The sequence below is a fragment of the Pseudorca crassidens genome, chromosome 7 (genome assembly GCF_039906515.1).
Source record: "Pseudorca crassidens isolate mPseCra1 chromosome 7, mPseCra1.hap1, whole genome shotgun sequence".
Classification (NCBI taxonomy): Eukaryota; Metazoa; Chordata; class Mammalia; order Artiodactyla; family Delphinidae; genus Pseudorca; species Pseudorca crassidens.
Window position 1 is genome coordinate 74,160,001 of NC_090302.1, and position 25,915 is coordinate 74,185,915.

The window sequence follows — 25,915 nt, forward strand, 5'->3', positions numbered from 1 at the left end:
AGCGAGGCTGCGTGCGGCCGGGGAGGAGACGTCCCCCACAGGAGAATCAGAGCGCTGGGCTGGAGAAATAACAGATACCCGGCACAGGAACGAGAGGCCTCCTGTGCCCTCACGAATGCCCTGTCTCGTCACATTACGGGGCGAGCGCTTTCCGCTTGCTCACAGGCTCCTCACACACAGTTCTCTGGAGCTGAGGCTGGGCCACCGAGAGCTCGGGCTCCCTATCACCACGCACCACAACCCCTTCCGGCTTTGATTCATTACACACGTCGCTTCTATCTTAGCCACCGGAACATGATATATATGGTAATTTATTTCCCTGCTTTGTACTTGCTGCCGCCCCTCACGTCCCGTATCATTTATTTAGGCTGAGTTCTGCATCGGCAGCAGTGAACACGAAGACCCACCCATCAGTCGGAGAGAAAAGAACTCTCCCCCGGCCCTCCTTACACAGGGAGTCCAGCCCAACCACAGTCCAGACAGGACCGACTAGCCTCAAGCCCTCTGCCAACATCTGTCTTCCTGAGAATGCTGAGTTCTACAAATCAGAGATGGAGAAAATGCGCAAGCTGTGAAACTGAAATCAAACAGCCGCAGGAATTGCTCTGGAAGCACACAAAAGCTCTTCCACAAAGATACTCGGTTACTGAAATTAAGCACTGTAGAGTGCCCAGAGATAAGTTTAGAAATTTCCTGAACCATGAGGCAGAATTTGTGATTCTGAAATAATTTGTTTGAATCATCCACTTCATTAAAGGGTTTTCAATTTATTACTGTGACATGCAAAAATAAAAACATGGGCAAATGCTACCCTGAAAGATGAACGGAAGTCTGTGTAAGGGGAAAGAGATGAAGAGATGACTTTGCCAACAAAAGGGATGAAATACAGAATCTGCTTTTACCTGGTGGCCTCCAGAGCTGAATGTACGACAGGCTCTTTATTCCTGCAAATCTGACTTCAGACAGAGCTTCCCAGGGAGTAATTTGTGGGACAGACATGCCTCCACTTATCGTATTTACTAGATACAGCAATTTGGTAGGAAAACCTGGAAAGCTGCAGGGTCAGGGAGATAGCAATGCACAGACCTCACAATCTTCTTCCCATGTCTCCCGGCAAAGTGGTCCCCCCACTGCAGGGGGACCCACAGTTCTCAATGGGGCGAGAAGACAGGCTAGGAGACGCTGAGTATCTCTGTTCATAAGGTGGGAGCGTTCTGACAGTTTTGTGCAAATGTTTTACTTCTAGACCATTTTTGTTTCCAAGGAGAGAGCAAAGAAGGGTAGCAGGAAGAGAGGGAATAAAAGAGGATCACTAAACAAGAATTTTTAAGCAAGATATTAACATTCAGTGTTGTTGTTCATATGTCTACGAACTAAGGCTCTCTATCTCCTCAAATTTGAAAGAGATCTCCTTCAGGTAAAGAAGAAACAAGTGTGTGTGTGGGTGTGTGTATCCACACACACACACGGGGGTGGGAGGTATTAAACGGACTTATTCCAGATGTGGACTAGATGCTTGTGCCATCCTTACTAGGGATTAAGTTGCAGGTTGGTCACAGTTAGTATTTTAGTTATATATGCTAAAGAGTTTACTACTATTATTTTGGAACGGCGTATAAATGACCACCCAGTCGTAAATGCTTTCTAAGATGTTTTTATGTTCTCATTTACCTAAATGAGTCTCCAGTTTGCAAACGGACAGCAGCTCCTGTTACCTGTTAGCATAAAACTATATCCTTCTTTTTGGCTTCCACGCCCTCTAGTAACAAATCCCAATTAGCCTATCTGACCTTGTCTCTCCTCACTCCAACTGTGACTTAGCCAGGCCGATGCACATTCTATGTTCCACATATGTTTAACTCTTTCCAGAAGTTATGCCTTTGTTTATGACATTCCACACATTGGGAACAGCCTCCTCAATTACAGTTCTTTGTTTCATTATCATAGTTCATGATTCACAAATTAACTTTGGCCTAATTTCCCTGAGCCTAAGCTCACACTGACCTTTTCAGTTTTCACCACAATTATTTTCCTGTCCATATGCTGCCTTTAGATATCTTATAGCTAGCTATCCATGTGCTTATTGCTTTTATGCTCACAAATAGTTTATGAGCATTTCAAAGGCAACAATCAATTTGTCCACATCTTTGTGACTCTAAAGCCACTGAACTATGGGGGGTATTTCAGACATACTCAGAAAGCTTTGTTGAATAATTAAGTGGACCTCTTTGTGGCAACAGGCTGCACTCAGAGCACAAGATAGGGAGAAAGGGGAATGGAGTTAATAAAAAGTAAGCAAAAAACATTGTCCCACTCCCCGAGGGACTCACTCTTACCTCTGGAGACACTAAACCCACATGAAAAATAACAAGGGTACATATCTGACACAAATTCACATTTTTACCTCAGGGAAATATAAGCTACCTCTGTGCAGTCCTTTGACCCTGTGTATACAGGCACTCTGCATCTATGGGGGGAACGTGGAGATCCAGGAACTGATGGAATCAGAGCCAGGGACTTAGTCCCAGCAGGCTTTACTGGGGTGAATCAGGGTCCCCTGCTTTAGGAGAAGCCCCTACGCCAGACACGGCAGAACACAACTGAGGGGGCAACCAGAAGTGTGATACTGTTGACTATTACCCAGCAGTTCTGTCACTCCAGCTCAAGAAGATTCCTTTTTTAAATTTTTATTTTTCCAGCTGCACTGAAGTATAATCACTATGCCCCCAAAATGCATATAATTAATGTATATAATTTGGTGCGTCTGGACATATGTGTACACTCAAGTTACCATCACCACAATCAAGGTAATAACTACATCACCTCCAAAAGTTTCCTTGTGCCCCTCTGTTGGTTTTTTGTTTTCTATGTTTGTGTGTGTAGAGCGCTTAACCTGAGATTTACCTTCTGAATAACTTTTTAAGGGCACAACACCTTACTGTTAGCTATAGGCACTATGATGTGCAGCACATCTCTGGAACGACTCATCATGTGTAACCATAAGTTTATTCCAAGAAGACTCATTTTCAGAGAAGCATCTACCACACTGCCTGAATTGCCCTCTAGAGGCAGGTGGGGAGTAATGCTGTGCTGTCCTGCAGCACAGGGATGTTGCAGGAAAGCCAGTAACCCTTTCCTCTGGATGCTCTTTCCTTCTAGATACTCTCATCAGCTTGAAAATGCAGAAAAAAGAGGGTGGAGGTTCACTCTGCCTTTTTTTTTTTTCTAACTCGCTTAGAAAGTGCCCAGGCCTGCTTTATTTTTCACCACCATACTTATCGCCACCTGCCACGGTATCCGTTTATTTTATTTCTCCCATGAGAATACCTATTCAGTCTGGGTTTTTTTTGTAGCTTCTAGAATGGAGCTGGACACTTGGCAAAAGAGCATGAATAACTGTTGAATACATGTAGTATTTCTAGATAAATGAATTAAATAATTTACTAGTTGTTCAAGATGTATTTCAAATACCTTTACATTTCACTTTGCAGAATATGGTGCCCGCTAAATGGATGAAACCTCAACTTCCTCTGATGCCCAAAGGAAAAACCACAGCTCCTTCTCAAGGTAGTTTGGATGATTAAATAACATAGCATATAGTGTTTGCAACGGAAAAGTTTTTTAGTAAATTTTGTTTATCTTTACCAGGAGTAGTTGAATTCTCCCCTATCACACACACACACACTTTAATGGTAAAACACCTCCTTATTTATCTGCAGTGATGAACAAATACCTTGTCTTAGGCACATGTGTCTTTAAAGTATAGAAACATAACTCTTGATACGTACTGAAAGCGTGCTTCATAAATTAATGAATCCTGCAACAGACATTCTCTAATAGGACTAGTGACACCTTTTATAGTTAATACAATGCCTATATCCTAAAATGTGCTAACATGAATTGCAAATGTGCTAAATTTATTAATATCATAAATAAGCAGTCTTAAAATTAAACTCCTGTTATCAATAACATTTCTGTTACATTAGAAATAAGATCGTGACTCAAAAAAGAAAAGAAAGAAGATTGTGAATGCCTTTCTGCTTTCATTTTTTTAACTTGCTCTTATTCATAACAGTCACAAATAATAAATGACACCTACCTATGATAAGCAAGACTTCAGAAAGACCCCAATTTTTGTTTGTTCTATTTCTGAAACTTGTTCCTGACTCATGTGTCTCATCTTCTCATCCCTTCCCTCCCTTAAAGTTAATTATTTGAATTCCATCCGACAACTGCCCTTCCGGACCCATGTTCTTTTTTTGCGGATCACTGGCCAGAAAACAGCGTCTCGACAAAACACACATGAGATTTTATAGATGGTTTTGAATGTAATGAGAGCGAGCAACATTTTCTTGCTTTTTGTCTGTATTTTAGAACTATTTTCTATCATGCAGGTGTGCAGCTTATACTTTAATGGAATTCTAAACATATAATGGACAGAACCAGAGGGAATATGATTCTATGAAGAGTAACTAAACCAAAGACATTTTATTCTACCTTTTCAACATTGATCACACTAGCCACATTCTCTTGTGGTCTTTATACTCTTACCCAACGTTCATCTGACAATATTTCATTTCTGTATCCACTGAACCAACAACTGAGAGATTCTTTTTTCAACATTATGTCCTCTTGTCTTCTCAGATTTCCTAGGCCTGCATCTCTCCCTGGAGCACTCACTTCTGCTTTCACGGCCTCTTCAAACTCTCAAGTCACAGGAAAGGGCACAGATAGGACCAAAGCCTGATAGCACGTAAGACCTGCCTGGTCTCAAACTCAGGACATTCTCTACCCCATTTCCCATTTGTCAAAACATGACTCAGGTGAAATGGCTCCTCCTTAGCTTCCTGAGCCAAAGGTCCTAACACCCTCTTCAGTATTCCTCCATCACTTTGTTAACGCTGACATCATATTCATCAAATATTTAGACATTTTTAATTTTATTGCATTTAAATAGCTACACGTGTCCAGTGGTTACTGTAGAGTGAGGCCACACTGCAGAGATTTCGAATAACTCTCCTGGCTGCTTCCAGCACCACCTGAGAAAACCTGAACTTTTATTTTTCCAATGGCTTCAGTATCTTCTCTTCTAATCTCAGCTTTGTTAAAGAATAGCTTTAGTTTTAGTATTCTTTTTCTCCCATACAGACTCTATTTTCTCCAAGATGCTTTTTCTATTTTTTTGTTTGTTTATTTTGGTCTTTTTTGTATTAGAGATTTCCATCTAATCTGATCTTTAGCTCCCCCCTCAACATATAAAAGTGTGGAAATTAAAACTCAATGGAAGTATGTGCTTGTGGATAGGGCTTGTGGATGGTGGTCTTTATTGCACATGGCATTGACTGAAATAGTGTTGGCTTGTTTATTTTTAAAGTTAGCAAACCCCGCATGTCAACTCATTCAGGTTGTTAGATGCAGTAGAAAACATTTCCTAAGATCTGGCTGGACTGTGTATACCCAGCTATAGGTGTCCGAAGAGCTGACAGAGAAAAACAGTAGGAGAGGGGAGGTCTCAACCTTCAGCATATCATTTAGTGCCAACTGGGCCTGTTTTCAGTAGGGAACCCTGCTCTTCACTGCTGCTTGTGTTTTACGGTACAGAGATCTTCTGGTATCCCTTGCCAGAGAATAAACCCCCTATATATTCTAGGCAGAAGTAGAAAGGCCATTCCCTCTCTACAGCCTGTGATGGAGGAACTTTTGGTATTCTACATGATTCTTAAACTTTCAACCACTTCCTTTTTTTCCTTTTTTCCTTCCTTTTTTTTTTTGGCTGCACCATGTGGCACATGGGATCTTAGTTCCCTAACCAGGGATCAAACCCACGCCCCCTGCATTGGAAGTGTGGAGTCATAACCACTGAACCACCAGGGAAGTCCCTTTCAACCATTTCTTATGATTGAAGCCTTGCCTGAGCCCCTCAAGGGTCCCTTCATACAAACTGGGTAGGTTCTCAGACCTCCCTACTGTCGACGTATTAGTCTGCTCTCTGGGGACTTCTAAATTAGTTACCACTCATCCTCCCCTATTCTGTTCATCTTCTTCTGAGGTCGAGCTGAGGTAACAATGTGTTCAATCTATTATTTTTAACCAGAAATATGTCAATGTCTTTCTACTTAAATGTGAGGGGTTTTAGTGATGTGGACAAAGAACAAAGAACACTGCCTGCCATCGAGCGGTCAGTCACAGCAGCCCACATGGGCAGTTCACCTTGAAGGGATGGAGGAAAACAGGAGTCTAGCCCTACATCACTGAGATGCCTATCAAAGGAATAATTTCAATGAGCCCAGACTCTTGCATCTTCTCATACACAGGAAAACACTAAAATCATTTACTTGAGATGTCTGTGTTTTGTGATTAGCAGTTATCTTTTAATGTTCTATTACGCGAGTTCTTTTCCCAGCAAAAATTCCTATATGTCCTGGCTCTTCCCTTACCTCTTTGGAACAGTGTCTCAGAGTGGAGAGGTTGTCTCCCAGGCTATAGTCCTCAGTAAGGTCCCGAGAAAAACGTAACTCACAACTTTTAGGTCGTGTGGTTTTTTAAATCAACAGTGGGATGCAGGAATCTTATCCATCCTTGTGTTTCTAGTGTATGGTGCACAGAATGTGGCAGCCACTTTAAAATATTCACAAAATGAACAGATAGATCAAGCATAGATGGATGGATGGGTAAGTGGATAGACACATGAAAGAGGACAATCTCTTTGCGGCTAAAAGAGATTGTGTGATCTCTATCACCTATGGAGGGGTGAGCTGTCTTTTGAAGGAGCCTCTCTTTGGAGTTGTCTTTCTAACTCATGAAGAGGCATATCTGCTTTCCAGTTCATCAGGTGTTTCCCTGGATTGACTTACAGGGCACTGATAGTGACTAGGCCCTGTGTGAGATCATTTGCCCCTTTTCTATGTTTTCTATCCCCATCAGGGCTACAGAGCAGCCCTTACAGCAGCCAGCTATCTCTCCTCCAGGCATCTTGTTAGGAATGGCATTACAGAAAGTGAAGATCACTGCTCATTCTCCTGGAAACTTGTGAAGCAATGTTGCTGCAGTAAGAGACAGGGCCTTGCAATGCAGATTTTATGGATTTTCCGTGAAGCATGTAAGGTAACAGCACACTTTTCAATGATTTCTGCTCTGCGTAAGAGTCTGTGATTGCATCTAGCATACAATACCATAGCAGTGGAATTCATGAATATTTTACTTATACAGGGAAAAGGAGCCTGCCTAAATAGCTTTTTAGCTTTTATTTTGTAAGGTTTCAGATTTAGGGTTTTTTGGTTTTTTTTCCCTCACCTCCCAGATTCTGGTGTTTTTTCCTAAACCCTACATTAAACAGCTGCTTTGAAAGTTTCTCTTTCCCTTTAAGTGTTTTCACATTTACAGACTGTGCTCCTATGATCTAATAAAATTAAGCTATCAGGAGGAAATCATCATATCAGAAAGGGCTGGGGAAGCATTGTAAAGCACCAGACATCTCACAAGAGGAGCATCTCTCGGGAGTTTGCGCTGGGAAAGAAGCAGTGGGTGGAATTGCTGAGCTCCTTGGTCTGACAAGCTGATGCCTGCCTTCCTACACTTGTCTTTTTTACATAAGCATTTTCCTTTTAAGGCAGCCCACGGCAGCACTGGGATAGAAGCCGGCAGGCACAATGGTCAGATCTAAGTATTCCAGGGAGGAGATAAAAATAGAATGTTGTACCTGAGTGAATGAACTTCTCACATTTAAAATCTAGAGCTGCTTTATGAAAGTGCTTTCGTTTCCCGTGTTACTCCCCATCCCCATTTTCTGGTCTACTTGTAAATGTTAACTTCCAAGGGACAGAATATGCTTCTGATTCTAACAGCTAGAACAGCAAAAGGACCGGGGCATTTCTTTTTTTTGCATGAAGTGTCTCAGCCTAACTAAAAACATGAAGGAGGTCATGTTCCCAGTGCAACTCACCGGGAATTTACACCCCCAATGACTACTCATCTTGCCAAGTATACTTTCTTCTACTTAAATCCCTTGTACGTTTGAGGCTCGGCTGACTGTTGTTCCTAAAGGAAAATGCATAGCAGACAAAAAGTGACTTCTGTTGACAACTGATTCTCAGACTTTAGTATGTATCTGAATTACTTGGGAGGTTTTGTTTAAAACGCAGATCCGTGGGCCCTGGGCCCTGTTCCGTATTTCCCAAATCGGAATGTTCGCAGTACTGCAAGAAATACGTGAAATCTAATCTCCAAAACGCAACAAGGGGTGATACAAATATAAAATAAAATATAAAATATTTTAGTTTGCTGAGTCAAAACATCACAGACTGGCAAAGTTAGACAAATCTAAGCCATGGGTAAAAGTCTTCCCTACCCCCCCACTACCCTATCCCTGCCCCTTTCTACCTAGTGTTTCTTTTGCTCCTTGTCTGCTTCCACAAGGTTGACATTTAATTTTAGCTTGAATATGCCTTTCATCTGGTATCCCTCATACGCAGCACAGGATTGAGAATGAAGTAGGCAGCCCACCAGTGTTAGCTAAGTATCTGAATGGTTAACAGGCCAGAGGAGTGGCACTTTGAAAGGAGACTGAGATACTATTAAAAGGACCTCCTGTATAGTACAGGGAACACTACTCAATACTCTGAAATGGCCTATATGGGAAAAGAATCTAAATAAAAAAGAGTGGATATATGTATTAATATATGTATAACTGATTCACTCTGCTGTACACCTGAAACTAACACAACACTGTAAATCAACTATACTCCAATTAAAAAAAAAAAATGTTCTCATGACTTTGGGGAGAACTCTAGTATTTAGGTGATACTTCAACCATACTTTTGTGTCGCCAGAAGAATGATTTATTTCTATGATTGTATGGGATAGAGTTTCTCAGTTAAGTGGGTTCCTCTGTAGATTCATTTGACTGGATCACCTTTAACAGACAGATTCCTGGGTTCTCTGTTCTCTGGCTTTCTCGGGTCACTCATGGAGTACGTTATTCTAATAGCCACAGAACAGCAGAATGAACATCTTAAATAGTTGTCATGAAACATAACCAAATATATAAAGAGCTATGATTCTTGGCAGGTGTTTATAAGAGCAAGTACCTCCCTATTCTGAAATAATTGAGGAAACTCCCTGCTTTTCCCCTTTTCTCTCTTTCCTCCATCTCTTTTACTTTTCTCACTTACACAGACGCTTTGGCTGTAACACGGTACAAAAATAGAGATCCAGAGTTATCATTTTTGTTTCTTGCGTCAAATGGCTAGAAAAATATTACCTGCCTCAGAGCATTCACGTAGGAACTAAAAAGGATAAACGCTTGAAAGGGACATAGCGTAAGATCTGATACGTAATAGAACTTAGAAAATATTCGCTGTGCTAATAATGCACTTAGGATGTGTAAAATGAGTTTGGACGTGTTTCCAATTGGAGCTTCCAAAAGTCTAGGTCAATTCCTTGGCGTTCCAATTTCAAAAGGAAATTGCTGAGAGACAATGCAGGACCATGCCAGAATTAAAGGAATACCCTCTAAGGCCCACTGCAAAATATGTGAGATGAGCATTCCATTCAAAAGACATCATTGGCTAAGCAATATAGACGTGCTGAAGAGGACACATCTTCTTGGCCATTTAGAAACTAGAGAGTCAATAACCCTGAATACCTTTAAGCCCCCAAATACCTAACTACTTTGATCAAAAAACCTAGTTGATAATCATGTATGTTTAATGTTTCTCATCAAGCCAAAGGCACCTGTATCTCTCTCAGTCCTCAGAAAACGCCAGCTGTTAGTTATCCACAATAAATGGGATTTCACATTTTGTGACAAGCTTATTAAGGGGAAAGTACAAATGCTGGTCTGAAACAGAGAATAATAAGTTATCAAGACTTTTTCTCTCAAACATACATCATTATGTTTATTATACTCATTCTTTTTGAGAATTCTGTGTTCTAAGGAGGAGAGTGGCATTAACAAGAGGATATATCAGAAAGCATTCTTTAGAAGAAACTTCAGCTGCAAAGCACCACACTCTGTAATATATTTATTGGAATATCCCCTTCCCACTACTATCAACCTCCCAACCTGGTGCATTTCCAAAACTACCACCCAGTTGCTTGTGAGAGAAACGTAGGAGTTACTCCTCACATCTTTCTTGCCTCACCATCAATATTCAAGTTCTGTCAGTTTCATCTCCTATACATCTGCCAAGTCAATCCATCTCACTCTATCTCCATACCTACAACCTGAACGTCTGTCACCTTTTCTCTTACCTGGTTTATAGCAATACCATCATAACTAGTTCATCTGCCCCTCTCTAGAGAGTCTGTAATAATCCATTTTTCTTGGTGCAGCTCAGATTATCTTTTCGGATTTCTATCTGGATCATGTGACCTTTAAGCATGTCCTACTTCCCTGAGGGAAAAGCAAACATCCTCAGCCTGGCCAACAGGCCCTGCAAGGTCCTCTCCCTGCCTATCTCCCTACCTCTACAAACTCCACTGGACTTTATTCTCCTCCTACCTTTCTGTACTGATGTCAACGAGAACGGATGCTTAAACTGTACTGTACAATAGGTTCTCTCCTCTATATTACTTTGCAAAGAGCTAATTAAGGTACATATTTTAAAGAAATATTCAAAATAATAAATATAGTTCACCAGATTAAGAACTAAGACTTGGGCACTCATCAACATTGGAAAACATGCTAGATCAAAACTTCTTTCCCTCATTGCATGAGTATACCATGAACATGCTCTATTCATGTGGAAACTATAAAGAGGTGCTATGTGTGTTAGAGCCCATATTTACTTAACTTTATATGATCATATGAGTCTAGTTCAAGTAAATAAGACTTTCAAAGCACTTTGTTTTACAGAATGATAATAGTGGTTTTTTTCCTCCAGCTAAACTTTTCAAACACTCCGTCAATATTGTATCTTGCTAGTGAACTTGGGTGAACTGCTTCACTTCTGAGTCTTTTCCCTTCAGTTAAAAGGGGGTTAACAGGGCTTCCCTGGTGGCGCAGTGGTTGAGAGTCCGTCCGCCGATGCAGGGGACATGGGTCCGAGCCCCCGGTTCAGGAAGATCCCACGTGCCGCGGAGCGGCTGGGCCCGTGAGCCATGGCCGCTGAGCCTGCGCGTCCGGAGCCCGTGCTCCACAACGGGAGAGGCCACAACAGTGAGAGGCCCGCATACCGCAAAAAAAAAAAAAACAACAAACAAACCAAAAAAAACAGGGGGGGTGGTTAGTAACACCTGACACACAGGTTGGTGGTGGGAATTTAATGAGATTATGGCATGGCATAGAAGTATGGCAGGTGGTTTTGTTCCCCATTTCATTTGTTTCCCTTCAGTTGTTTTACTAATATGAGTCTGAAAAGAGGAAAATGCACTTCAACTAGCTCCCACTCAGAAACACAGAATATTTTTATGCTGGAAAGGATGTAAAGATCATTGAGTTCAACACCCTCATTTTACAAATGAGAAATCTAAGGTCCCAAGTGGTGCCCCAGGTCACAAAGCTAGTTAGTGTGACAGCTGAGACCAAAAAGAATGTCTTGTGATTCCCACATTAAGCCATTTTGTATTAAATCACACTAATTTGCGTAGATTTCTATTTTTCTGTTTGCAAATGACTGTAAATGTATATCTAAATTTGGGCTAAATTCACTTAATAATTTTCAGAAAGGAATCCTAACTACAAATAGATTACGCCAAAGAGTTCAGACTTTGAAAGAAAAAGATCTGAGCTTGATTCTTGAATCTGTTATTTATTAGCTGAATAACCTTGGGCAAGTCATTCAATTTCTCGGAGCCTTTGTAACCTCATTTGTTAAACGGGAAATGTAACACCTATCTCAAATAATTACCATGATGATTATATATGAGATAAACTCTGAATGCAAAGAGCCAGATTAGAAGAGTGGTCAGAACCTACTAAGTCCATAAAAAGGTTAACTTCCTTTCTCTCTCCCAGAGTCTGCAGACTCAAACCCCAAAGTAAGTATAGCATCCTACTTTGAAGGCTTCCTGTTAGAATACCTAAGTCAAGGTGTAAGGAATGATAATGGGGACTTGTGTGGTCATGACTGCTAATAGAATTCATAATATCAGTTTAAGTTTGTTTTCAAAGTTAAACAGAAATTCAGGGGGCTTTAAAGTGTCTTTGAAACGAACCGACTTTCTTCTATTTCCGTTGAAAAATCGCATATAAATTCCTTTTTTTGATAAGGAGAGAAAAAAGAACTATCAGCAGGAAAATGTTACCTATGATTGATGCTTCCAGTCAGCTTAAAAGAGCAAGTATTTCAGATGTAAAAATTCTGACGCATCATTTTCTGACAAAACTACATTAAACAGCCGCAAGTTCAATCCATTAACTCAACTCTGTAAAATGACAAAATTAAGTCTTTGATATTAATAACCTTCAAATAGTTCTCTGCCCCCCCCAATTCTCCAACCCAAGTCTTTTTTTTTTTTTTTTTTTGGTCTCATTTACTGGGTAGGATTGCATATTACTCTGCTTTTGATTGGCAGGATGAATAGATACTGTACTAGTTTACTTCCTGGGCATCAGATCGTGGTGTTAAATTGTGCAATCACAGGGAAGCAGAGCTGGGGTAAAAGAGGCGAGAAATGGAATTGCATTCCTTTAAGATCCCCAGCGGTTGTATAATATTTTATACTGTATCTTGATTTTCTTCTTCTTTTAGTTTCTCAAAATATTTTCCTCTTGTTATTACAAGGAGCCAAAATTTTTTAAAGGCAAAAGATGAATGTATTCCAGGCCCCACTTTGTGGCTGAGGAAACTGAAGCAAAGGAGTAAAGTAAATGTATCTGTATTACACAACTTCTGAATAGCATTGCTTCAGATAATTATTCTGATTCCCAGTCTGGGAAATCTTCTATTTTTGACCTAATAGTGCAATGTGTAAGCCCAAGGGGGAAAAAATACCTATTCTTTAAGTATGAATAATGGGCAATCTATGATTATTAACTTATACTGTATAGATTCTAACCACCCAATAAATTATTTTCTTAAAATTAGCTGTATATTTTGAAGCCACTGAAAGTGTGTGTAAGTTCAAGCTGTGTACATAGAGAGATAGATAGAGAATATGTGTGTGAGTATATCTGTGTTTATTAGGAATTTGTCTTAGGGTAATATTAATAAAGATAATGCAAGAAGCCAGGTTTCAGATTTATTTCAAATCTAGAGCCAATAGCATTTGCTACTTGGTTGAGCATCAGATGTAGGAAATGAGAGAGAAGATGACTCATTTTTTTTTGTCCTAAGAAACCAAGAGATTTGAGTTCCTACTTGCAGAGATAAATAGATTATAGAAGGAACAGGTATTTTAGGAAATGGATGAGAATCAAGAGTCCATTTCCAGATGTTTTTAAGTCTGTCCATTAGATAGCCATGTGGGGATATAAACAGACAATTGTATATATGAGTCTAGAATTCAGAGGAAAGGTTGAGTCAGAAGATATAATGGTAAAGTACTTAAAGTATTTATAGCCATGATATTGGATGTGATCAACCACAGAGTGAAAATCGAGAAGAAGAAAGTTGGAGCCTGGAGCATTCCCATGCTCAGAAGTCCCAAAGACGAAGCATCAGAAAATGAAACTTTAAAGATCAGTGAACTTAGAGGAGAAGTATTAGAAGTATTAAGAGATCAAGTAAAGAAATATTTCAAGAAAAATTGTCCTCAGCTCTGCTCATTGCTGCTCACAAGAAGAGTAAGGCGAAGACTGAGACTTGATGAAATTTGGCAAAGGTAATGCCATTAATGCCTTATTAAGATCATGTGTCAGGGAACTATCAAAGCAAATGCCTTTTTGAGTGATGTGAAGTGAAGAAAGGATGTTCTGCTAAACAAGAGACCTGAGAAAGGGGAAGGGCATGCAGATATAAGGCCAAGAAAATATTTTAATGAGATATTATTGCACATGGATATTAAAGGAAATGGTCCAGGAAAAAGACAATTTGATAACATGGGAAAGAGGGAAAAAGCAGTTGTCATAACTTTAGAAGACAGGATGGATCCCAGTGCAAAGAGAAGCATCGGCCATGAAAAAGAATACAAACAATGTTACAAAAAGAAAGGCAAAACACAGATTCAAATTCAGATAAATTGGTATATTGGTTGTAGAAATATGTAAGTTTTCTTGGATATGTCTCTATATTCTTAGTCAAACATTAAATAATCAAGAAAAAGAATGAGGAGGGAGAAGGAGGTATTGGTGATTTGAAGACATAGAAGAAGTTTCAAAATATTTGCCTAAGAGAGGATGAAGCTAGGGAAATGTAATTGGATAACTGGACAACATACATCTGCCATGAATTTAAAGTGAGACCAGACAGTGTGGTTGTGTGATTTATTTTTTCATATTATCTGTGTCAGTACAGCCGAAAAAAGACTGGAATTTAAATATAGCCAGGTGAGGATAACAGAGGGAAAGAGTGAGGGACTGAGGAATTGAGAGTGTATGCAAGAAAGTGATCGTAATGATGGGCCTTATGATGTTAGCCAGGCTAGGAGGGAAGTGAGGCTAACGAGTGGTCAAGAGAGTAAAAGATGAAAATAGTCAAATGGGTTGGAAAAAGCAGAGGGGTTGAAGAATTGTTGACTATGAGGACATTAGAGGAAGTAAGATGGAAAGCTGGGGGTTGTAGCTGGAAAGTGTGTTTGAAATAGGGGTTATGGAAGAGGTGGAGTTGGGTAGCTAGGGTGGAGTGCAAGAGAAAACCCTAGGAAATGAGCTGCTCCGAAAGCTCAGAGAATAGCTTATTGGAAGCATCTTTTCTGTGAATACTGAAATGTTCAAGATTTACGACAGGAGAAATGTTGGTGAGAGACAGCGAGCCAGTTGTTAAAATTCTCAAGGAATGAGTGGCAATGGCCAAAAGATCTACAGATGGTTGCAATGGTCAAATGGCATATTCCTCAAAGATGTAGGAAAAAATTAATGAATATTTATTCTGATGGGCACGAAACATTTAAAAATTAGCCCAATATGTGTTTTTTTCCTCAAATAGTGTTCAGACTATTTACAGTTTGAACATGACGTCTGTAGCTAAGACTAACACAAAAAGCTACTTCACCGTAGGCCCCTTTCTACTAATGTGATCAGAACAAGAGTCCATTTCATTGTTATACGACCTGGTTCTTTGGACCTTGGGTGCTTTTCTTTGAAGATGGCTTATCTTCGTCTGGGTACATTTGAATTTTTACCTTTAACATACCCGAAGGACTTATTTATACCGTCACACCCAACTTTTAAAAATTTAAGCTGAAAGAAAAGTAGTCAATATCCAAGACAAATTAAGGAGGAATGAAACAGAAAGAAATACTAATATGTATGGAGATAAGCAAACAAGTTAAACTTCGAAGAAAAATATTTCTTCAATCACAAAATGTCACGTACCTGGGGTGAATCCTAGGTGTGTATGTCAAGGTCTCTGGGCCTTAGCCTCGCCCTTACACCTCATGGGGTAAACTAGGTGCTCACAGGAGGCACCCAGATCTCAACCTCAGTTTTTGATTTGTGCCCTGGCTAAACGGAGCTTAGACCTCTCAACAGGAATTCTGACAACCCTCTTAACCTGCCTCAGCCTGGAATCCTTAGAAACTAGATCTTGATCCCATATTCCTCTTTACTAGCCAGCAAGTAGTCTCAATCCTGGTAGACCACAAAGACCCTTATCACCTTCTGGCTTCAGTTATCACCATCTGGAGACTCCTAACTATGACTCTTCCTATTGGACACCTCTGGATAAGAGACAGATCTAGATCAATTTTGAGCTCCCCACTTTCTTCCTACAGTGTAGTCTGAACTGCTGACTATCCTTCCTGTGGCCAGCTCTATAATCCAATGAGTTCTCTGGCCTTGGTCTTGTACAGACCTGGCTTTGCAGGTACTCTTGCCTGCCACTCCCATTGCTTATTCCTTGCTGAGCTCCCCAATGTGCCTGTGGGCAAAGCTTGTCTAGGTCATGATACACTAGGTTATTTGATACCCTGTCTCTTGCTTTTGCTTGGTTCCAGATCCTTGGTATGTCAATCATTTCAAGGTTGGATACTTTTCCCCAGTCCAAGGCAAACACCTGTCTATCTTTGTGCATTCTTTGTCTGACTTCACAGAAACATCACATTAGAGGAAGAAGGCAAAAATAAGAGAAATAAGATTAGAAATGGCAGACATTTAAAAAGATATCAATAGGTATATAGTAAATATATTTATTTCCTTTTCAAAGAAGGAAATGAGTGTGTATCAATTTATACATATGATTCTGTCATCAACATAGAATAGGAAAGAAAACTTGCTAAATCCTATAGAGAAGCTAACAGAACATTTAGCAGGTACGGTGATGTTTGATGTACTATTGGTTCCTCACAATTCATGCTTTGTTGCTTTTAAAAAGCTCAACGTTTAAAGGAACTATTTTTAAAATGTCCTCCATCCAATGTTAAGTGGCAAAAGTAGGATATTAAGCAGTGTGAGATATACTCATAATTATGTTTAAATATGTGCTCTCTTGCAGACAGGTCTAAGACATTCCGAAGAAATAAACTGAGCCAATCACATTCAGTTTATTTTTCACACAGATATTTTATCCATCAGGTAAGTCACTCCTTTTCAAAGAGGTAAAATGAATAGGGGTGACACAGAGGCTGGAGGTGCTACTCCAGAAAAGTTCTTTCATAAACAAACATGACAAGGGGAAAAGTCTAAGACTTGAGGTGGAAGATAGATGTAGTACCTCCACACCTCAACTTTCTCAGTCCTTTCTACACCCCCAGGATTGGGACTGTAGTCTACTCAAGATGTCAACTGAAAGAAAAGTTCTGCTTTGCATGAGACAAGAAGAGCACTGATATTTTTGACTCTAGAAACAAAGTAGAGAAAGGACAGAAAAGCCAGAAGTGACAGGTAAGCTCACCAAGATGAACAGCGGCTAAACAGATTGGGAAGGAGGGCCAGTGAAATTCCATGGTATAGGGTGAATGAAAGATTTTTAAGAATGATGAGGCCAAAATTTTTCAAGTTATTTTCATTATTGAGATATTTCTTTCTTTCCAAATTTTAAATAAGGCTATTTCACGTATACATGTATAAATGTATACTTCATGTATAATTTTTTTATGATTAAGGTTTGTGTGTTTGTGTATAAATCAAAGCAAACTTGACATTTTCCATCAGGATCGGTAGAATGAAGAGTAAAGTTTGCATGAATAGAAACAGGAGCCAAGAGACCAAGGTAGCCATGAAAATGTCCCCTTGAATTTGCAGAAATATTTTACAGGGCTTTGTACCTTTCTAAACCATGGAATTGATGGGAGGTATGTAACCTAATTTGATCTAGATCTTCAGAGAAAGTGAAAACCCAGATCATTTATGGGAGTAAGAGTCAGAGATGAGATTGACCATAGGGATGGAACTGGAGATATTATCTACTGGAATCTATACTCATATCTTATCCAGCATAATAAACATGACTTGTAATATTCTATCCAGTCAAGGTATATAACTTTATACCATTAAATTTTTCACTTATTCTAAATTCATTTAATGTCTACAGAGTGTCACTCACCATATTAGGCACTGGAAGTACAACAAGAATCCATACTCTCATGGAGAAGCATCAAAAGGATTTGATGCTCAAGGTTCTATTTCGAGCAGGTGGTATGATGTGATGGAAAGCCAGCGTAACTGAATTCAGAACTGAGTTCATACCTCAACTCTTTCCTAACTAGCTGTGTCACCTTAAGTGTGAATTATAAGTTTTAGGACTCAACTTTTTCAATTTCAAGATGAGATGGTTGAATGGATGATGTCTAATATTTCTTATTACTGGGGGCTTTGTAAATCAGAAATCCATGTAAAATTCTTATTGCTTACTACAATAAGTGGTCAAATGAATAAGTACCAAAACCATTATTGGTCCTATGAAAAAAATGCGACTGAAGACAATACAACACACAGTCTAAAAATGAGTTTCTAAAATATGAATTTTTTTGTAAACCTCCATTGACAATAACAATACCTGGGCTAAATTGAGAATTTTGAGAAGGAAAAGGAGGAAAAAACACCAGCATAGTTTAACCACTACAATGAACCAATACCTATGATACATGCTTTATGTATCTTCTTATTTAATTTTCACTGCAATGCAGGAGATGGGGATTATTAACTACCTCTACATAAGGATATAAAGAAAATAAGATAAGGAACAATAAGCAACTTGTACAATCTCAAATGGCTGGAGAAGACGTTTGAATCCAAGTTTTCTGACTCTAGTCACCACGCTTCTCTCACTATATCAAATAGCGTTCTAGGTGGAAAGATCATCTTACATTTCCTTTTCTGCACATCTCTTTTCCTTCTATTTCCTACCTCTTGCCAAGATGAGAAAAGGCCAAAATTGCAAAAGATATACTATTAAGCAAGTGAATACATATACCTGAATTTAAAATGTGACACACCCATGTATCCACAACCATATTTAGAAGGGAAACATTGTTCACCTCCTTGTGTGAGGAGCCATTATTCTAACTTCGGTCACCATGTATTAACTTGGCCAGTTTTAAAATGTATGAATGGAATTATAGAGTGTATATTGTTTTTGTTTGGGCTTCTTTCACTCAAGTTATGTTTATGAGATGTATCCATGGTGTTAATTGTAGTGGTAAATTTTCATTGCTCTTTTACATTAAGTTATATGGATACACTTCAATTTATTTGTTTGTTCTACTACTGTTGGATATTTAGGTTATTTCCAGGTTTGGGCTATAATGAAAAGTCATGCTAAGAACAAACTTGTACATGCCTTCTAGTAACATAGACTTTTTATCTGGTCTACACTAGCAGTGGAATTGCTTGGTCACAGCTTACTGTTGCAGATTGAATTTTCAGCCAAAGCTCTTTATCCCTTTCTGTCTCCTCTGCCTGAGACTTTGTAGTCACTCACATTAAAGGCAGAATGTAATTCCCCACACTTAAGCTTTGAGTTTGGCATTGGAATTTATGTTTGTGAATGAAATGTGGGCAGAAGTGATAGTTTGCCAGTTTCGAGCCCTGGCCACAGAAGCATTGCAGATTTTCTGCTATCACCGTGAAATGAGCTCTCCCTAAGTAGCTAACATCCTTTTAAACTTGGGCTCTAGAATGAAAATAGCTAGTACAGACCTGATCCCAACCTACTCAAAGGCGCCAAACCCAAGAGACATGTTGCTTAAAGCAGAGTCATGCTGAACTCAGCTTAGACCAGCCAACCCTAAGGCAAACCGGTGACACACAGCAAGAAATATTTTTTATTGCGGTAAAATACACATAACATAAAATTTACCATCTTCATCATTTTAAGTGTACAGTTCAGTAGTGTTAAGTATATTTACATTATTGTGAAACAGGTCTCCAGAATTTTTTCATCTTGCAAATCTCAAACTCTATAACCATTAGACAACAACTCTCCTTTTCTTAAGTGAAATGAGCCAGTCACAAAAAGACAAGAATCTCACCTCACTACGCTTTGTGGTGGTTTGTTACACAGCAAATATTAGATGGGAGAATACATATGTTCCATGGTGCTAGACCCCAACAAATAGTTTTTCAGAGTGGCTGTACCAATTTATACTCCTGCCAGTACTGCATGGGCTCTCTAGTTGCTCCACATTTGCAGCAGTGGGGGAGAGTCAAATATGCTCTCCTTTCCTCAGTTGTTCTCCTTCTACACCTGCTGGCTTCTTCCTCCTGTGCAATAAGGAGGATCAACCTCAGCCTGAAATAATGTTCTAAGTCATTTTCATTTAAGACACTCTAGTGTGTGTTGAACTATACTGGAGTTTTCATAATATTAATGGGATTGAGCATCTTTGCATAAGCTAATCAGGCAACTGAACTTCCTCTTCTCTGAAAGTCTTGTTCAATATTTTGCCCACTAAAAAAGGGGGTATAATTTTTTCTTATTGATTCACAGAAACTGTAAACATTCTGAATATCAGTATTTTATTGGTTATGTGCACCTCAAACATTTTATCTGACTCTAAATGTCCATTTTTACTCTATTCAAGTGTCTGATGAAAAGTTCTTAATTTTAATAAAGTATAGTATAAAAATCCATTTACAGCCAGCCCTCTGTATCCACAGTTTCCATATCCAAGGATTCAAGCAACCTTTGATCACATGCTATGTTTATGATCAGGGTTGGCTGAATCCAAGGACATGGAACCCATGGGTACAGAGGACCAACTGTGGGACGTGAACATTCACGGATTTTGGTATTGGTGGCAGGTCCTGGAATCAATACCCCCTTAGATACTGAGGGACTGTACTTGACTGTGGAGTGGGGGGGGAAGAGGGAAGTTTGAAATTCTAAAGAAAGAATTTACATTGTTTCTTTAGAAGGTCACAATGGACATAATCTTTAAATCTTCCAAAAAAAATCATTACAGAACTAAACCAGTTTTCACATACTGCACTGTGGTGCATTTATGACACAGCTGCCTTAAGAAACTCTTTTCCTACCTGGAGTTTTAATAGGGCTTAGCACTGAATACAGCCGACATGGAAAGTTATTTAGATAACATTTCTTTGACACCCACACTTCATTCTCCTAGGATAGCTTAATGTGGGGAAGAGAAATAACAGGGTTTCTCTCTGATTTGAAATTTAAGAAAAATGAAAAGTGTCTGAATGTTTCACGGGTAAAAGCTGTATCATGATTTTTTTCTTTCTCAGTGAAAATACTGACTTCTCCTGCTTTCGTAGCACAGTCTACAGTACAGGCATACCTCGGAGATTTTGCAGGTTTGGTTTCAGCTCACAGCAATAAAGTGAATATTGCAGTAAAGTGAGCCACAAAAATTTTTTGGTTTTCCAATGCATATAAGAGTTACACTTACACTATACTGTAGTCTATTAAGGGTGCAGTTGTGTTATGTCTAAAGAAAATGTACATACCTTAATTTATAAATACTTTACTGCTAAACAAAAAATGCTAACCATCACCTGAGCCTTCAGAGTCATAATTTTTTTGCAACAGTAACATCAAATTTCATTGACAACAGATCAATATAATAATGAAAATGTTTGAAATATTGCAAGAATTACCGAAGTGTGACACACAGACATAAAGTGAGCAAATGCTATTGGAAAAATGGTGCCAACAGACTTGCTTGACACAGGGTTGCCACGAACCATCAATTTCTTAAAAAAAAAAACAAACTGCAAAGTGCAATAAAACAATGTATGCCTATATTTTGTAGCTGCCATAGAATATAGGTAAAAACTAAAGTCCAGTATTAAAAGTAGAGTCAATATAGGTTTCAGGACCTTGGAGAGTGAAGATGAGGGCAAGAACAGTTATAGAAAGCGAGAAAAGGGTAAGGCAAAAGAGGAGAGGGTGTATGGTGTTAGGGAGTGTTCTAATCTCATACTTTTACAGGTACCTGTCCAGTTTTCCCAGCACCACTTATTGAAGAGGTTGTCCTTTCTCCACTGTACATTCCTGCCACCTTTATCAAAGATAAGGTGACCATATGTGCATGGGTTTATCTCTGGGCTTTCTATCCTGTTCCATTGATCTATATTTCTGTTTTTGTGCCAGTACCATACTGTCTTGATTACTGTAGCTTTGTAGTATAGTTCGAAGTCAGGGAGTCTGATTCCTCCAGCTCCGTTTTTTGTTCTCAAGATTGCTTTGGCTATTCAGGGTCTTTTGTGTTTCCATACAAATTGTGAGATTAGAACACTCCCTAACACCATACATAAAAATAAGCTCAAACTGGATTAAAGACCTAAATGTAAGGCCAGAAACTATCAAACTCTTAGAGGAAAACATAGGCAGAACACTCTATGACATAAATCACAGCAAGATCCTTTTTGACCCACCTCCTAGAGAAATGGAAATAAAACCAGAAATAAACAAATGGGACCTAATGAAACTTCAAAGCTTTTGCACAGCAAAGGAAACCATAAACAAGACCAAAAGACAACCCTCAGAATGGGAGAAAATATTTGCAAATGAAGCAACTGACAAAGGATTAATCTCCAAAATTTACAAGCAGCTCACGCAGCTCAATAACAAAAAACCAAACAACCCAATCCAAAAATGGGCAGAAGACCTAAATAGACATTTCTCCAAAGAAGATATACAGATTGCCAACAAACACATGAAAGGATGCTCAACATCATTAATCATTAGAGAAATTCAAATTAAAACTACAATGACACCGGTCAGAATGGCCATCATCAAAAAATCTAGAAACAATAAATGCTGGAGAGGGTGTGGAGAAAAGGGAACCCTCTTGCACTGCTGGTGGGAATGTGAATTGGTACAGCCACTATGGAGAACAGTATGGAGGTTCCTTAAAAAACTAAAAATAGAACTACCATATAACTCAGCAATCCCACTACTGTGCATACACCCTGAGAAAACCATAATTCAAAAAGAGACATGTACCAAAATGTTCATTGCAGCTCTATTTACAATAGCCAGGACATGGAAGCAACCTAAGTGTCCATCATCGGATGAACGGATAAAGAAGATGTGACACATATATATAATGGAATATTACTCAGCCATAAAATGAAATGAAATTGAGTTATTTGTAGTGAGGTGGATGGACCTAGAGTCTGTCATACAGAGTGAAGTAAGTCAGAAAGAGAAGGACAAACACCATATGCTAATACATATATATGGAATTTAAGGGGGAAAAAAATGTCATGAAGAACCTAGGGGTAAGACGGGAATAAAGACACAGACCTACTAGAGAATGGACTTGAGGATATGGGGAGGGGGAAGGGTAAGCTGTGACAAAGTGAGAGAGTGGCATGGACATATATACACTACCAAACGTAAAATAGATAGCTAGTGGGAAGCAGCCACATAGCACAGGGAGATCAGCTCGGTGGTTTGTGACCACCTAGAGGGGTGGGACAGGGAGGGTGGGAGGGAGGGAGACGCAAGAGGGAAGAGATACGGGAACATGTGTGTATGTATAACTGATTCACTTTGTTATAAAGCAGAAACTAACACACCATTCTAAAGCAATTATACTCCAATAAAGATGTTAAAAAACAAAAAAAGAAAGGACAGCGTGCACGAGGAAGAAAACAAATATGGGCTAGAAAGAGAAACAGGTTGGAAGAAGAAAGAGAGGTAAAGAAAGCACAAGACAAAGGAAAACAACACTAGATTTTAACAAAATACACTTGGCATCTTTGAATAATCTAATACTATGAGTTTTCATTAAATGTCAATCCTTATATGTTATTTCAAAATACAGTTGACCCTTGAACAATGCGGGTGTCAGTGCCCCTAACCCATGCATACTGGAAATTAACTGTACAGTCAGCCCGCTGTAATTAGTCTCGCATGCACAGATTCAACCAACCGCAGATCCTACAGTACTGTTACATATTTATCGAAAAAAATCCACATATGAGTGACCCCACACAGTTTAAACCTGTGTTGTTCAAGGGTCAACTGTACACCATTTATTCTGCACACTGTTCATGTTATGCCCTTGTTTTATGCCCTAAAATAAGTTTTAGGCTGGCTAAATGCAAAGACATGCTTTTGACCCATTATGAAATCTAACACAGATAGTAAAAAGAGTTAATAATTTAGTCCCTTTTATGATGAAACTTTACTAAAGACTTTTTCTAATTTAAGAAAAATTTCAGATGTTCACAGAAGTTCCAAAAAAACAATAAACCACATATGTCCTCTCCACTGATATTGAACAGATGATAAAAATTTGCTGTCTTTCACTGAGGTATCCTTTTTCAATAAAAGATACAGCTGAAGTTCAACTCATTATCCCTTTAAACCAGCCTAAATTAGCAGGAGACACTCTTCAGAAGTTGGTGTGTATCATTCTCATGCACCTCCACTGCCCCTTTAGGCCTTCCCATACAACTTTGGACAGTCCAAATACATCTAGACATCAATAGAGGTGGTACAGGTGATCTGTCCATGCTGCCCCCACCTTCTAATTCCCTCCATCTTCAGGATATGTTTTTATAGCCTTGGGCTTTAGTATAACTGCTTATTATGTCCCTGTAAGTCTTCCATTATCATTAAAGTAAGAATAAATATATAAAATCTTGTATTACAGCCTTTTATTATTTATATCCTTTATTCTTACTATTAGTCGATATACTTGAGGACTCATTTGTCTTTACAAGGTAACTGTATGTAGCTCTACTCTGATCCTTCATGTATTTGTATGTCTTAAGGTATTTACTGTAACAGAATACTCTTTTCCCTTTGTTTCTACGTTCTTTGTATACTGGCAGCACATCACAGCTCCTGATACATGTAGCCATGTGTTGAATGAATTAATGCATGAAACACATTGCATGAATGAATGAATCAATCAATCCTTCAAAATGTATAGCTAATGCTTATAAAGCCAGAACCTAAACTCATGACTTCTCAAACCAACTGCACAATGCTTTCCATTTATCCAAATTAAATATCAAAACAGATGTAAATGTCTGAATATACTGTTCATATTGTTAGGATGTAAAGGGAAAAAATGGTATTCCAGATTAAGATGACAGATTTATTCTTAGTATTGATATGTCCTCATCCTATATTTTATATAATCTTAGGGCACAGAAAAATGCAAAGCTGAAATTCTACAACAGCTAGTGTCAAATGATTCCTGTATTTTTTTTTTAAGATTTTAGTTTTAGAAGTGAAACAAATGGATTATGGAGAATGAATGCAGTAGATCATTACACAAGCGATCAGTCAGCATCTTTGCCTATGCATTAAGGTTACTGAGTGAATAGCTCAGATTTATAATAGCTGAATTTCATACCAGCGTAAAAACCACAACCTAGCCTGAGTTATCACGAGACATTAGGAAGAAAGTATGGTGATAATATAGCCATCCAATTGCTACAAAAATGGAAACACTGTAAGAAAGTTGGCTGAACACCTTGATAACCTAATTCATAATGTCTCTAAAAAGCCATACAATGATTTAGGGAAATAATGAGTGCCAGATAAAGATATATGTAACTTAAGATATATGTGTATCATACATATTTCAGTCTTTAAACTCAAGCACTAAATTAGAATTGTCTACTAAAAGCTAAAATGTCTGATTTTTTTCTGCTGTCAAGACATCCTGACAGTTTTATTAAAGTTACTAAGTTTGAAAATTTACCTTCCTCAAATTTTTCTGAAGAGAATTTCCAATGTAATGATACTATGCTAGCTTTCAAGACAGACAAACCAGTCTTACCACATGTTACCTTGGGTAAATTAATTTCTCCAAGGTTCAGTTTTCTCAGTACATAATATTGCCTTAATTACACTGCAGCAAAAAACAAGGCAATGTGTTCACCAAAACCAGAGTCATTTTTATCTTGGGAAGACTGGCTGACTACATTTCCCAGCCTCCTTTATAGTAAGTTTGGGGTATGTGGCTCAACTGGTCAATGAAGTGTTGGTGGGAGGTAAATAAGCCATTTACCAGCCTGCTCCTATTCCTTAAAAGCTCCTACATAATCTTTCATTCTTTCTCATCCTTCTTTCACCTGCGAATCAGGCTCCCAATGTATGACTTCAAGGTCACAGAGGGTGGCAGAACCATAAGATGGAGGAATCCTGGATTCTGAGTAATTCTAATGAACAGAACTTGGTTGTTCAGGCCTCCACATTCCAACCATCACTGACCCATACTGGACTGTGATATGAGAATATATTTTACTGTGTTGGGCCACTAATATGTTGTGAGCATTTATACAGCAGTAAGCCTACCCTAACTAATACAAAAACCCACTTTAAGAGCTATTGAGGGGTAAAATAAATTAATGACTGGAAAAACCTTATTGCAGTTTAATATAGTGGCTGGCGCTTAGCATCAGGTGAGCTCCCCTTCCTCTCTCCTCAGCAAGGTGATCCAA